The sequence below is a fragment of the Palaemon carinicauda genome, chromosome 4 (genome assembly GCF_036898095.1).
Source record: "Palaemon carinicauda isolate YSFRI2023 chromosome 4, ASM3689809v2, whole genome shotgun sequence".
Classification (NCBI taxonomy): Eukaryota; Metazoa; Arthropoda; class Malacostraca; order Decapoda; family Palaemonidae; genus Palaemon; species Palaemon carinicauda.
Genome location: NC_090728.1, coordinates 134,727,395 through 134,737,681, shown reverse-complemented (window position 1 = coordinate 134,737,681; position 10,287 = coordinate 134,727,395). Strand labels below are relative to the sequence as shown.

At 39.5% G+C, this 10,287-nt stretch overlaps 1 pseudogene; it reads right to left on the bottom strand.

The window, feature by feature from the left end:
• The window catches only part of LOC137639673 (putative neural-cadherin 2), a 73,573-nt pseudogene extending 70,145 nt beyond the window's left edge, over nt 1–3,428 (bottom strand).
• Nucleotides 3,429–10,287: the final 6,859 nt, after the last annotated feature.

The following is a 10,287-nucleotide window of genomic DNA, read 5'->3' as shown; positions in this document are numbered from 1 at the left end:
TCCCCGGGAGAAGCTGATTCATAGGCCGAGTTGTATCTCAGCCAATGAAAACTCGCTGTCCTACGTACGTCATTACTTACTCCGCCAACGACTCTGAAGGCGACCGATGTTAATCTGGTGCTTCTCCCGACCAACCCGCATTGCCATTTTAAAGGACGTTGCCAGTATTGTTTAACCCATCCCACTACAGCCTGAGGAAGAAGGTGATCCTCTCGAAACATGTCACTGATAACTGTTTTTACCTAAATTGTGAACTATGAATTAAATACCCGACTAACATTTATCCTAAATCTGACTTTTCAGCCATGAATAATGAGTTTTGCTCAATTACTGGCAGAACGCAGTAATCCAGAAAAAAATACCATCTGAGCTAACGAGAAGATAAACTGTAGAATTAATGCTATTGAGGCATCCATTGTTTTTGACGCCTTCCTTTCCTTTGTTACCAAAACTCTCACTTGTTCAGGCATTTTTAATTGCCTTGCTATACAGTATACAGTATTTGTTGGATATACCCCTAAACACAAAAATTTAAGAGGCATGTATTGTCTTTCAATCATTATTGCCATGGATTTTGCTGCAAGATTTTCTAAAACTTCATGTAGCGCCAACAAATGCTACTTTTTTTATTTCTCCTTTTATGTTTTACATTTAAATCTGGCTTTCTAGTAATTATTGACTGGATAAGGTCTATATGAGCTTATGATTATCTAAGTAACTTTAACCTCTAAATTAATCTTCATTTTGCTGTTTTTTTAGTCCTTTTTTTTTGTTACTTATAATTTTGAACTGGATTTATGATAAAAGGAATTTTTACCTTCCTATTTTGTTTCTCTCTCTCTCTACACCCATAAACAATTTTACTGTTACTTCATTTTCCTCATCTTCTTTTTTCATCCGATTGATTTTCTCAATCCTTCAAAAGTTCCCAATTTTTGACTCATTATTTTTGTCCCACGGCAAAATATTCACTGTATATCAATTTCCATTCCCTTGCTTATTCTACATATGCATTTATGAGCAACAATAAAATATTATTTAATCTTTAAACTATAGGCATTACCATTATTGGACAAATGTTTGGCAGAAATATTTAAGTCGGTGATGACTGAATGATATATCATATAGCAAATTGCAATCGCATTCATTTCGTTTCCTCCTGATAGAAGAGAAAACGAAAAGTTCAGGGGTATGAAATCAACAAAACCTCTTTATATACATAATAGTTGTAAAATCTTATAGAGGAAATGAGATAAAAAAATGGATCATGTTTCATATTGACTGAAAATCAAGTAAATTATAGATTAAAGGAAATATAAGAGAAAGCATAATGAAATGATAACTTATATCAACTCTTTACTATCGTCTCTATCGTAACAATTCTTAGAATTATTCTGTAGAAATCATGTGTTTCCACTAATCAAGTTTTTTCCACATTAATTTCCCCAAGATTTTTTTCCTATTCACGTTAACTTCAAGGATTCCATACCTGACAGGAACTTTTTTTTCTCGTTGTTTCACTTACCATTGTAATCAAATCACTAAGCATAACTGCCCTTTCTTGCTCTTCATAACTTTCCAAGATGCAGATTCAGACTTTTTAAAACGATTTTTTTCCTTTGCATTCATGTTCTTGACCACATAATCTCACTCTTAGTAGCTTTACTTGTGTCATACTCAACTATTCTAAGCCAATAATTAAAACAATCAATCTTTACATATCATTGTTCCAATAGTAATCACTCTTCAAAAAAAAAAATGTTTTTATATAAGCATTAGGGTTCTGGAATAGATTATTTATATACGAAAATTAAAAACATTAATTACTGAGTTGGGATATGAAACAGAGCTTAAAAGTTACATTGATTTATGGCACTCGATATCAGTAGCCAAAAGAGTGGAATAAAAATATAAGGTACAATTCCCTGTACTTTCGTGTAACCTCTACACATCTTCGGAATAGAGATGAGAGAACAAATAAAGTTTTTTAAAAGGTGAAAATTTTTTTGACATATATGATTTAGTATTGAAAAATAATTGCTATGTTCAAGGAAACTGGCTAAGAATATATAAAATCTAATCGGTCGGGATCATGGAAATGATAAAGGGGTTGAAATTCTATTATTTTCTAACTATATAACTCATGGAGATATAACATAATCTACTTTTATAAGATATGTAAGTGAACTTCATTTGTAAATTAAATGCCTCTGCGGATGAAGATATTCCGTATATATCGTATAGTCTTTCACTTGTTCCCTTCATTTTAACCTTGACTCTATTTTGGTTTCCCCAGTTAGGTTAAACTATGTTTGATTTATAACACACTTTTAGTATTGTCACCATAAGATGTGGAAGGTGTATCGATTTAGCACGACTGTGCTCTCCTGTTCTCATGCAGTGATCTGTTCCACACAGATGTATTAATCTACATACGGTAAGCTAATAGGAATTATAAGCTGTCAGGAAAGTTTTGAGTAGTTCTAGGTGACTTAAGGAAATACATCATTACGGAGAGGGGATGTTTGAAATGAATGGCTCTGTGGTATTTGGCATTTAATGTATATAAGGATAACAGGAAGTATGAAGAATTACACAGATATATATTTGAGTAATAAAAAAAAACGTAGAGTTTGTATTTAGCGTTATTATCGAGGAATGCAAGACCTAAATTCTACGGAAGAAGTCAATGGATTATCTATACTAGGCGTAGGTTATATTTGAAGATATGATGTGTGAAAAGGTATAGATAATAGGTCAAAATGCATGAACTCAAATGTAAAAAAAAAAGGTCAATTCCACTACAAATGAGGAACCACTAACTTAGTTCTAGTGAATATCCAAGATATTGTTGGAGAACTTAAATGTTGAAATTGTAGTGGCGTCATATATCCTGTATGAATAATTGCTAGAAAAATATAGAAAGAAAAAAATAGTGATAATCATAGAATCATTATTCACCGACAGGTCCTTTTTCCTGAACTTCTCTAAACATGGTAGCATTCGGAAAAACTGGAGGATTATCACTAATGTCCTTAATGATCGTTACGATAGCTTCCGCCAGATGAACGCAGCCTATCCTCCCCCCGCTGCCGTAGGCGTTGAGGTCTGTATTAGCCCACGGATCGGACGGATTGACTGTCAACGTTCTTTGAATTGTAAGGATATTCATCATCTCACCCAATGTCGATTCCAAAACTTCCCAGTTCGTAATGATTTTCAGAAGAATGTTCATCGTCTTCTCGTTTCAGTCGTTTTACTTTTCTTGATTTGAGTCCCTCCTTATCTCGTCTTTGGTGGTTAATCTTCATTTCTGATTCCATTTAATTAGCCTGATTGGATAGATTATCTACGAAAGCTGATAGTGGTTTTGCAGTTTTGGACTTACCTCCTGTGTCAATAATGTAGGAATTTATCGTTTTATTCATCTTACTCCCTGTTAATGATGTAATGCTTTTGTGTACATAGCGTGAAGAGCGGTTATCAGGAAATATATTTGTTTCCTTAATCCCTTAGTGATATTTTTTTCCCCGCTGATTTCTGCTACATTAATATTTTCTTCTCCTGTAGATCGAGACTGAAGTTTCCCTTTGATATCGTAGGGACGAAAGCCCGCTTTCCCGTGTTCTTCCTCGCTTAGTTTGATAATGATCTGACATACGATGTTATGTTCGTGAGAAGATTCATGACTATAAGTTTGCCTTCGCTTCCAGTGTCCGTGAATAGCTTTACGGTGCTCAGGGTAAGTCGTCACCCTTTATCCTTGGAAGGTATAACAAATGAATGTCGATGTTTTCTTTAACTCTCCCAGTATCGGGAACCACTTCATTTTCCAAGCCTTTGTACGGTTCTGATAATCAGCGACTGGCGATGGTTTTCAGGAAGTACTGCTCTTCTTTAAAACTTCCTTCCCACGTCCCTTCTGACATCTCTCTCTGCCAGTAGGTGTGTCCGTTCATCTCTCTCGCTACTTTTCTTATCTTTTTCTGCCACACTTCCCACTCATGATCCTCTTTGGTGTTTTTCCTTCTCTTATTTGATAAAATATCCTGTCTCTCTGATCTCCCTTGGCGCATGTCGTTTGAATTTGACCTTAAATTGGAAGAGGAACTCGGGCCTAATTTAGACGCAAGAACTTTTCGTTTGTTATGAGGGCAACTCCAAAGAGCCTGGCCATCACGTACCTGCACCCAAACCTTCCAGATGGGTTTTCCCCAGGGTGGGTCTTGGTCCAGAGCCTGAAGCAAATGGCAGAAGAAATACATTTAGAAATATATATTTATGATTTGTGAAAGTTCTGTTACATGCAGAGATATTCAAACATGATTACTTTCCATATGAGGAGTTTTATAAAAAAATTTGAGTTTTGATTTAAATTGTGTCCAAAAGATAAAACCTAGATATCTGATCTGACCATAGTAGCATTAGCTTATATTTCAGCATGAAGATGTAATTTTTTTTTTTTTTTTGATGGATGTGTCAGATATTAATATCATGCACTGGTCAAATAAGCACAATGAAAATACTCAGAAATCTTTGTACATATACACATTAGACCCCAAATATACTTTTTTCATATACACTTTATCTCTATGAAGGGCAGATAATCAAACCTCCCTTCATATACTTACACCATGGCTTAATCGAAAATTCAATTCCCTTACCAAAGTATTTAACACACTGTGCTGAGTATTTTGAAACCCCCATTATCCAACTTCCTTCTCTTTTAGTCTTTCCAACCATTTTGTTTACTAAAGGCGCTTGTATCCATTATACCGATCTTCCAGGTTTCCATTTACTCTAAACTTTTTCCTCTGGATGACACTTTTAATATATTTTACCATTTACTCCCATTTCTCTTTACAGTTCCTAATTAGCCACGAATCGCCTGTAAACATCAATAATTGTATTGCTCAGTTTACTGATGTTATTATTCATCAATTTCTTATGAAAATCAGATACAAAAACTCCTTAGAGATGATGATTATAACAGGTGATTAATCTGAGATATATCTAGTGGAAGATGGACACTGAATGAGTAAAAAGAAGAAAATAAATGTAATTTGGAGAGTAATTGTGAATAACATATGGTGATTTTGCTATTTCTCTCTCTCTCTCTCTCTCTCTCTCTCTCTCTCTCTCTCTCTCTCTCTCTCTGCTTAGGTATCTGCCAGACTAGGGTAAGTGCCACTCTAACTAGAGTTTCTTGTAGTTTCTGCAACCTAACAATCCTTGTAAGCGGAGGATGAAGGGTTTATGAGGTTCCTATAAGTCTACGTATCTATTGGATCATCACCAATCATTTCCTGATTCTCCCTTAAGTGGAGAGGGGGCTTGGGCACTGATCATATGTATATACTGCTAATCTTTAGGGCATTTTCCTGCTAGCTAGGGCAGCATTACTGTCCTTTGTCTTGGCATCGTATGAGTTGTCTTTAAACATTAGAATATGAATAGGAAGATACTTTAGGTGAAAGTTAAATTATATCCGAGGTAGTTCTGAGCAGATTTTATCTCATAGAAGGATTGGAGAATGATATGCTGATAACCGATGTTGATGAAGCAACATGTACTGAATTACCGTTTTGACCTCTCTGTTCATCCACGATTCAGCAGGGAGTAATAGTACAAATACTGCAGTGACCATACTGCTATAGTTTTCCCTGAAACCCACACCTAGTTTGTGGAAAACCACAAAACTCCAGGTTACTGCTACAGTAGAGCCATTACTGGGAAAGAAAACATTGATACCAAGGCGCTAAATTTAGCTCTCTTCTGTTCTCCTGTTCTTTCATTTCATTTTTCTGTTGCTCACACACTCATATATATATATATATATATATATATATATATATATATATATATATATATATATATATATATATATATATATATATATATATATATATATTTTTTTTGGGGGGGGGGCTCAGGCCATGTCGTCCTGATGGAAGTTCCTAATAGGTAGATTTCTAGGGTATATTTGACTACAGTGATATTCCCAGAGAATTTTACCTTAAGCTATCCAGAATTCTAACTCCTGGAGCGAATATCCCTAAATAATCTCACAGGGATATCGCATAATATCAGAGGACGTATTCTTGACACGTCACATAGCTATCTTCAACCCGAACAGCATTAACGCTTCGAGGGGTTACAGTGACAAGAATCTGAAACGAGAGTGAAAAGAGAGCCGCTCATAAGGCATCTCTCTTATTCCGTTTCCAGTGTGTATCTGATGAAGGTGGTAGCGCCCTCTTTATTCCTTTTTGTGTAGCTCTACTACTTGGTGTTTTCCCTTGTGTTCTCTCGTTAAATTAGATTTAATTCAGCATTTTGATGACTTCTCCGGCCTCTTCTGCCTCTGGAAAGTTGAGTATTATCTTTATTATGAATATATGTAAGGTCTTGTCGTTTTGAATTGAATCAAAAGTGATTTTAACGTAAACAAGAGCTGTTGCCTACCGGAGGCATACTGGATGCTATCGCTCGCTATTTATGGGTCATTTAGTTAGGTAGAGCGACGTTCCTGGTTTGTTATGCTTTAATAATTATCTATTTAGCTCCTCTCGGAATGCTTATATTATACCCTCAGTTTTTAGTCGAGCGATTTCGACGAGGGTCGAGGTACCCATCATGAACTTCGCGAGACTTAGTAGCCTAGGCGTCTGGCCCTAGTACTTTCATGCATGACATAAGTCTTTTCCGAGTGTTATATTATTGAAGCTAAAGGCAAATATTTTATACATGTAAGATATTGTTGATTGTTTTTTCCAAGATTGTATACGAGAGAGTTTCGGTGAATTAGGTAATCGATTTTCACCTTACCTAGTCTAGTAATCTAGGTACAGTAGTATACTTTCGCACATCCCCGATTGTTCTTTTCTCCTCCGGAGGGTAAGTTCAATCCCTCTTTCCCTCTGTAAGCCTTTGGCTTAATCCTAGTGGTTCTATCTGTATAATAACTCAGGTATAACTCTTCTAGGATATGTCTGTCCTGACCTGATAACCAGAGTGACTGGTTTTTTGGGTTAGGGCAGAACATCAGAGTTTCTAGTCTGTGGTCTGCTTCTTCCTAGCATAGAGAATGAGTCTCCTTTGCTAGGTTAGGGGCGGACACAGGAAGCTTTGCTTCCCTAGTCCATGCAGGAAAGATTCTGTAAGAGATGATTCCTTCCTCTTGTGACCTAGCAGACTGTCCTGTGTAGTTTTTCTCGGGCTGGAGAATGAGTTTTCTCTGTTACCCGGTGAAATAACTTCACCTATCTTTGTTCTGCCTGGGAGGAGGATAGCAAGTATTGCCAGTCTTCCTCCCTAATAGACAACTCTTGGTTAGGATGAGCTTCCCTAACTGCTGAGTGTGTCTCTTGCTAGAACGAAGTCTATAGGACCCTTATCCCTTCCCAACCTCTCTTTCTTTTATTTTCTTTTGGCCGCAGTCCTACTTCCGTACCTAGTGTAGGTTAGGATGGAGGACCGGCTCAGCTCTCTGCCAGCTTGCATTTCGTGTCAGCTGGCAGAGACCCTTTGTTCTTCGCAGAATGAACCCAAGACCTCCCTTGGTCTCCCTTCCATGCCAGCCGGTAGAGCCCGGCAGGCTATGGATTCTTTGGAAGCCTGAATGCTACATTCTCCCCTTCCATAAGTTCACTCTTTCTGGATGGAAGGTCGTATGGCAATGCCGCCTTATAACCTTACATCCATACTGTTTCTCTGACTATTGTGTTGTACCCCTAACCCGGCTGCCGACTTAACAGCCGACAGCCGGGCAGGTGGAGGTTCTCTGGTTCTTGGCTACTGTCGGCGGGCATGGGTATTATTACCTTTGCCTGCCGGCAGTGGAAACACAGCCCGAATCTGCTGGCCACTACGATAAGCGACCAGCAGCCGGGTATTAGTGTTTTCAGCTGTCGGGTAGCAATGATTGCCGGCCAGCACATAGTCGCGAATCAGTGGGCTGCCGCCAATTAGTTAAAGATAGTATATCTTTGAACTATACAGGGGTATATGCCGGCCGGCACAACAGCATGCGATGTACAGTAGTTGCTATATTTGTAGTGTAGTACACACTGCATTAGTAGAAACCGCTGTACAGAGTTTGGGATAACACTAAAGTTCTTCATCATACTTAATGTTATCTTGTACAGCCTTTTGTTGAGACCATACAATATATAGAAAGTAAGTTCTTTCTGTATTCTTTCTATCCCGTATATTAAAACTTTATCTCAAGGTGTGAACTACACCTGCAATTTCCGTTTAGGAAATTACATAAGGTATTCTAGAATAGAATTAACCTTAGTTTTAATATCTCTGGAGGTTTCAGCAATTGACTGGGCAGGAAATACAAGTATGTGTCTTTCCTTCTTTCTTTTATTGCTTTTCTATAAAAGCTAAATGTTTCAATATAGGTGAAAGCCTTCACTTGATACTCATGGATTTTTCTTCTCTTTACAGGAGGACAATCCAAAGTGCGGGAGTATATTCTGTAATGTCCTTATTAGAACTCCTGTGAACATCAACTTTGCAGGAGGCACGCAGCATGCGCAGCCTCCAGAGGTGATATCCGGTATTGGGACCCTCAGGTTTGTACAGTTTGTTCTAACCTGATTACCGAGGCTTTTGACGACCCTAAGTCGACGGAGTCAAGGGATGCTGCCAGGGAAATGTTACGATCCTGGGTGAGGGCTTTTCAGAAAAACCCCTCAGGCCCCTACCTTCCAAATGAGAAGATGAGGGCCTACCTTTTCCCTAAAGCATCGGCTGATGCAATCATCCCCCAGCCTCAGGTGGAGATACCAACTGCCCAGAATCCGGTAGATTCTGAAGTCTCGGCCGCCCTTCAAGACATCCGTTTGGACGATAGGATGTCGGAGGTGTCGGATTCTTCTTAGAAGGACCTTCTAGGAGAAGGTCAGGAAGAGGAGCTGTTCCAGGCTCCTCAAATAGAAGAGCAAGAAATCGATGAAGTGTCGGTTACATCGGTTCCGGACCCAGAACCTGTTCCTTCTACATCGTCTGCTATCCCAGAGGAACTGGGAAGGACTCTTTCTTCCATTGTTGAGATGATCCAACAAATTCAAAGGAAGAATGATGAGAGGGAAGCTGCAATGAAACTGGAGATATGCAGTCTTACAGCATCACGTGGGCCCCAGAAGCGGCTCAGCCTGAAGGATCTTCCTTTGTGCTCGGATACCAATCCTTGGAGGTATGCCGAACACATGCCAATGACAACCGGGAAGATCGTGATCTCAGAAAAGTTGGGAGCAATTCCCCTGGAAGAGGTGGAATTTTTGCCCAACAAAGATTCTTATCCGGACTGCTATGTCCGTCTTAGGAAGGAGCCAGCCTCAAAGGAGGAGACGAAGCCGGAGATCATAGTTTTTGACCATGGTAAAGCTCAGACGTTAATAGCGAGCTCGATGGAAAAGAGGGGCTTCACTAACTCAAAGGTGCCCGCCTTAAGTAAGAAGCTTCCCTCCTTTGTGGCCTCTCCTACCAGAGCCTTTCGTTTCTTGGAAAAGGGATATAAGGCAGCCTTAAAGGCGGTGGAGGCAGGGAAACCATGCCCCTCCTTGGAGGAGTGCAAGCCGTTATCTTTCACTTTGCCCTTGGACCAAGAAGACTGGAAGGACGTACACCTTACCCTCTCAGTCGGGAAGCTGGAAGCTGATATTGCTGAACGCCAGTTCGGTGAGGCACTTCCAAAACAGTCGGAGGTTCTCTTGCATTGAGAGCAAGAGACAAAAGAAAGACTTGCGGCATCAATGTCGTTGCAAACGACACTAGAAATATGGGAAGTGACCCCAAGAACCAGGACATGTTCATGGTTGTGGCCAAAACCCATCTGGCCACAGTTACGAAGGATCTCTATAGCTTTATCAAAGCTAGGAGAGCCTGTAGAGAGTTCGTGTTCGCCTCGGCTGCGGTGAGGCACGAACCGAGGAAACTGATCTCCTCTCGTATTTGGGGTAAAGACCTCTTTCCCAATGAAGTGGTTAAAGAGGTAATAGACAAGGCCGCCACAGAGAATAGGAACCATCTCAAAAAGTGGGGCTTATATCTTAAGAGAAAGTCTTCTCAGGATGAGGGTCCCCAACCCAAGAGGAAGACAAAAAGGCCTAGGCCATCATCTCGGCCGGCTAAACCCTACCGACAACAACATCAACAACAACTTCCTGTGACCACGGCGCCTCAGATAGTGGCACAACCTCCAACCACGTACCAGCTGGCACCTCAACAAGTGGCGACACAGTTGCCAGTTTTTAACCCAGCCTTCGAAAGGCAGAC